Source organism: Lethenteron reissneri, unplaced genomic scaffold (assembly GCF_015708825.2).
Source record: "Lethenteron reissneri isolate LAM-NWPU_2019-01 unplaced genomic scaffold, ASM1570882v1 scaffold_1319, whole genome shotgun sequence".
NCBI lineage: Eukaryota > Metazoa > Chordata > Hyperoartia > Petromyzontiformes > Petromyzontidae > Lethenteron > Lethenteron reissneri.
Window position 1 is genome coordinate 12,823 of NW_026891024.1, and position 6,411 is coordinate 19,233.

The following is a 6,411-nucleotide window of genomic DNA, read 5'->3' on the forward strand; positions in this document are numbered from 1 at the left end:
GGTAGTTTGACGACTCTGCAAACGGCAACATTCCCTGCAGACACGCAAGAGACACGCAGAGACACACAGAGACACACAGAGGCACACAGAGACTCACAGAGACTCACAAAGACTCACAGAGACACACACAGAGACCCACAGAGACCCATAGAGTCACACAGAGACCCACAGAGACCCACAGAGAGACCCACAGAGACCCAAAAAGACACATCGAGACCTACACACACACAGTCACACACACACAGTGACACACACACACAGTGACACACACACACAGTGACACACACACACACAGTGACACACACACAGTGACACACACACACACAGTGACACACACAGTGACACACACAACACAGTGACACACACACACAGTCACACACACACACAGTGACACACACACACAGTGACACACACACACAGTGACACACACAGTGACACACACACAGTGACACATACACACAGTGACACACACACAGTGACACACACACACAGACACACACACAGTGACACACACACACAGTGACACACACACAGTGACACACACACACAGTGACACACACACAGTGACACACACACACAGTGACACACACACACAGTGACACACACACACAGTGACACACACAGTGACACACACAGTGACACACACACACAGTGACACACACACAAACCTTGTTTCTTCCAGGTTCCTCCATAGATGTTGTAGCGGCACCACCACCATCACCACCATCATCACCACCACCCTGCACACACCACCACCATCATCACCATCACCACCACCATCACCACCACCATCACCACCACCACCATCACCACCATCACCACCACCATCACCACCACCATCACCACCACCACCATCACCACCACCCTGCACACACCACCACCATCATCACCAACACCACCACCATCACCATCACCACCATCACCACCATCACCATCACCACCATCACCACCATCACCACCACCACCACCATCACCACCACCATCACCACCACCTCCACCACCTCCACCACCATCACCACCACCATCACCACCACCACCACCATCACCACTATCACCACCATCACCACCACAACCATCACCACCATCACCATCACCACCACCACCATCACCACCATCACCTCCTCCACGTGAGTCATGTTGATGGCGTTCATGAACGAGTCCGTGTCGTCAAAACCATCCACGTCCTCCTGACACCTGGGACACGGGGAGACACGTGGGAGACACGTGGGAGACACGGGGAGACACGGGGGGACACGGGGAGACACGGGGAGACACGGGGAGACACGGGGAGGAGACACGGGGAGGAGACACGGGGAGACACGGGGAGACACGGTGAGGAGACACGGGGAGGAGACACGGGGGGAAACACGGGGAGACACGGGGAGACACGGGGAGACACGGGGGAGACACGGGGAGACACGGGGGAGACACGGTGAGGAGACACGGGGGGAAACACGGGGAGACACGGGGAGACACGGGGAGACACGGGGAGAGACACGGGGGAGACACGGGGAGGAGACACGGGGGGAGACACGGGGGGGGGGTGTCAGGGTGAGTGTTGGAGGTAAGGATGGTGAGTGGTGAGTGGGAGGTGAGTGGTGTGGTGAGTGGGGTGGTGAGTGGGTGGGTGGATGAGTGAGTGGGTAAGTGGGTGAGTGAGTGGGTGAGTGAGTGGGTAAGTGGGTGAGTGAGTGGGTAAGTGGGTGAGGGAGTGGGTGTGTGGGATGGTGAGTGAGATGGTGAGTGGGTGAGTGAGTGGGTGGGTGAGTGGGTGGGTGAGTGAGTGGGTGGGTAAGTGGGTGAGTGAGTGGCTGGGTGAGTGGGTGAGTGGCTGGGTGAGTGGGTGAGTGGGTGGGTGGGTGAGTGGGTGGGTGGGTGAGTGGCTGGGTGAGTGAGTGAGTAGCTGGGTGAGTGGGTGAGTGGGTGGGTGGGTGAGTGAGTGGGTGAGTGGGTGAGTGTATCCTCACCGCCCTGGGGAATCGAAGTGGATGGAGACTGGGTAGTTTGACGACTCTGCAAACGGCAACATTCCCTGCAGACACGCAAGAGACACGCAGAGACACACAGAGACACACAGAGGCACACAGAGACTCACAGAGACTCACAAAGACTCACAGAGACACACACAGAGACTCACAGAGACCCACAGAGACACGCAGAGACTTACAGAGACACACAGAGACACACAGAGACACACGGAGACACACGGAGACACACAGAGACACACAGAGAAACACAGAGACCCATAGAGACACACAGAGACACACAGAGACCCATAGAGACACACAGAGATTCACAGAGACACACAGAGACACACAGAGACTCACAGAGACACACAGATACATGCGGAGACACACAGAGGCACACGGAGACACAGAGACACACAGAGGCACACGGAGACACACAGAGACACGCGGAGACACACAGAGACACACAGAGACACGCAGAGACACACAGATTCATGTGGAGACATGTGGAGACACACAGAGACACGCAGAGACACACAGAGACCCACAGAGACTTCCAGAAACACACAGAGACACACAGAGACCCACAGAGACACACAGAGAGACACACAGAGAGACACACAGACCCACAGAGACCCCCACAAAGACTCACAAAGACCCACAGAGACACACAGAGACCCACAGAGAACCCCCCAGAGACACACAGAGACCCACAGAGAACCCCACAGAGACACACAGAGACCCATAGAGACCCACAGAGACCCATAGAGTCCCACAGAGACACAGAGACCCACAGAGACTCACAGAGACCCACAGAGACCCACAGAGACCCACAGAGACCCATAGAGTCACAAAGAGACCCACAGAGAGACCCACAGAGTCACACAGAGACCCACAGAGACACACAGAAACACACAGAGACACACAGAGACTTACAGAGACACACAGAGACACACGGAGACACACGGAGACACACAGAGACACGCAGAGACATACAGAGACCCACAGAGACCCACAGAGACACACAGAGAAACACAGAGACCCACAGAGACCCACAGAGACACACAGAGACCCATAGAGACACACAGAGATTCACAGAGACACACAGAGACACACAGAGACTCACAGAGACACACAGATACATGCGGAGACACACAGAGGCACACGGAGACACAGAGACACACAGAGGCACACGGAGACACACAGAGACACGCGGAGACACACAGAGACACACAGAGACACGCAGAGACACACAGAGACACACAGATACATGTGGAGACATGTGGAGACACACAGAGACACGCAGAGACACACAGAGACCCACAGAGACTTCCAGAAACACACAGAGACACACAGAGACCCACAGAGACACACAGAGAGACACACAGAGAGACACACAGACCCACAGAGACCCCCACAAAGACTCACAGAGACCCACAGAGACACACAGAGACCCACAGAGAACCCCACAGAGACACACAGAGACCCACAGAGAACCCCACAGAGACACACAGAGACCCACAGAGACCCACAGAGACCCACAGAGACCCACGGAGACCCACAGAGACCCACAGAGACCCACAGAGACCCATAAAGTCACAAAGAGACCCACAGAGAGACCCACAGAGACCCAAAGAGACACATCGAGACTACACAACAACAACAACAACAACCGCCATTCGCCACTAAGTGGCGGTGACGTCACCACGATGCTTGTGCCAGGCCAAGTGCACCTTGAGGCCACGTGAAGTGTCGAAAGCCCGCTGGCAGGAGGTCACGGGGCAGACCCAGGTGCCACTGGTCGACTGACCGAGATGACCGAGATGACTGGCTGATGCACCACCTGTGCCCCCTACTGTGCCAACTTGCTGTGCTTTAGCCACCCGGCGCTCCGCTCGTTGTTGTGAGCGTCGCTCCTCCGCCCTCCGTTGTTGTTGGAGGGCGACTGCCTCCAACTGCCCAGTAGCGTCCTTCACGAGCCTCCTCCACTGAGGCCGATCTTGACACCGCTGGTACCAGTCATCGGCAAGTCCACTCAGCTCCACGTCCTCCTGTACCACATCACTCCATCTCTTCTCCAGCCCGTGCCGCGCCCGTCTAGCCCCCTCGATCCGGCCGAACAAAAGCTGTTTAGGCATGCGGTGGCTGGGCATGCGGGCTACATGACCCAGCCAACGCAGCCTTGCCTGCCGGAGGAGCTCACTGATGGGACTTTGCCCAGATCTTTCAAGGATTTGTGAGCTCCTCACACAATCCAGCCTGGTTAAACCCAGGATGGATCGTAGGCAGGCCAGCCTAAATGTTTCCAACCGGCGAAGATGCTCCACCAGGGGGGTCCACGTCTCGCAAGCGTAGAGAAGGGAGGGAATGACCGTGGCCGAGAAGACCTGAAGCTTCGTGCGGAGCGACAGACCAGGTAGCTTCCACACAGCGTTACGCAACCGATGAAAAGATATTGCCGCTCGACTGATTCGGAGTGAGACCTCTGCTGATAGACTGGAGCCGGTCATAAGCACACTGCCCAGGTATGGGAAACTCTCCACTCTCTCCACAACTGCCCCATCACCAATTGGGAGTTGTGGGGGTGGAGTGTCCGATGGTACAAAATACCCAGGCAGGTGCTTGGTTTTGGTGGGGCTGATGGTAAGGCCCCACCTCTTAGTGGCACGCTCCAGTCTCAGCAGCAGCGCCTCCAACTCCTCTTCTGAATGAGCAGCTATTACCAAATCATCGGCATACATAACGTGGTTGACCAATAGGGAGCCATCCCTTGATCGCACCCGGGCGTCGATCAGCCTCCCATTATATCTGTACCAAACGGAAATTCCCCCGGTACAGCTATTGAAGGCTTCACGAACTACGCGGTCAAAATAGATGTTAAATAATGTGGGAGCCAGAGGACATCCCTGTCGCACCCCAAGGTGTACAGGGAAAGGCTCCGACTCCCGGCCACGTAGTTTTACCCGGGCCCGCTCACCATCATGAAGGTCCTTAATGATCGTGAGCAGAGGGTCAGGGACTCCGAAAGCACGAAGAACAACCCAGAGTCCAGTCCTACTGATGGTATCATAGGCCTTGACCAGGTCAATAAAGCAGAGATGTAGGTCTTTTTGGAATTCCCTACACCTCTGCTGTAGCAGACGGACAGAAAATATGGCATCTGTGCAGGACCGCCCTTTCCTGAAACCGCATTGGGGCTCCGCAAGCCCCTCCTCAGCGTGCCTAGCAAGGCGATGTTGAATAATCCTTGCCAGGACCTTACCCGGCACACTGAGGAGTGAGATGCCCCTGTAGTTGTTACAGTCTGTGCGGTCCCCCTTCTTAAAGAGGGGGACCACCAGGGCATCCTTCCAGTCCTGCGGAACCCGTCCAGTGGTCCAGACTGTTGTTATGATGTCATATAGGGCAGTCTGTGCACAAACGCCACCCTCCCTCAGCATTTCGCTTGGGAGATCATCTCTGCCCGGTGCCTTCCCTGGTCTCAGACTCCGGATCGCCCTCAGTACTTCCTCAACAGCTGGAACCTCAGCCAGCCACTCACAGGGGGTGACCTCTTCCAATATTTGAGGCACCGCAGCCTCAGCAGGGTTATCCCCACTTTGTGCCATGATGTTTTCCTGGCTGAGAGAATTTCCCTCCCCCAGGACCTCACAGAAATGCTCAGCAAATCTGCAAACCTGTTCCTGGGGGTCGGAGATTGGATCACCGTTTTTTCCTCTAATGATGGTAATAGGTGTGGCGCTGCAGGTTACTTTTTTGATGGAGTTAAATAGTGATTTGTGATCACGGGCCACTGAGGCAGACTCCATCTCCTCAGCAACCCGCGACCACCACCCATCCTTACAACGCCTTACGGCTCTCCGAACTTCCGAGCGAAGGCTGCGGTAAACCTCCTCATTCTCTGACGTGGGATGCTGTAGGCGATGAGAGTGGGCCTGTCGCTTTTTCTCAATTAACCTGAACACCTCCTCTGTCAGCCAGGGTTTCTGGGGAGGTCTGGACCGCGTACCCAAAGCAGCCATTGCAGCTGCATGAGTCACAGTCCTAAACCTCGCCCATTTACCCTCGACATCAGGTGGAGTGGGGGACGATGCCAACCCCAGCTGCAAGCGATGATGAAATTCTCGCTTGCAACTTTCATCAGCTAACTGAGACCAGGCCACTTTTGGTTGGAATGGGATCCTGGGTGTACACCCACCACCGGAGTGGAAGAAAGGCAGGCGCATCTTACAGATGACTAGTCGATGGTCAGAGGACAGATCAGCTCCACGGTAGGTCCTGGTGTCAAGGACATGGGTTCGCATCCGCTGGTCCGTCACTATGTAGTCCAGCAGATGTTCTTGCTTGGACCCGGCATGTATCCATGATGTTGTGTGGATGCGCCGATGCCGGAAGAGCGTGTTGGTAATTACAAGCCCATGGGCTGCACAAAAATCTAGCAGCC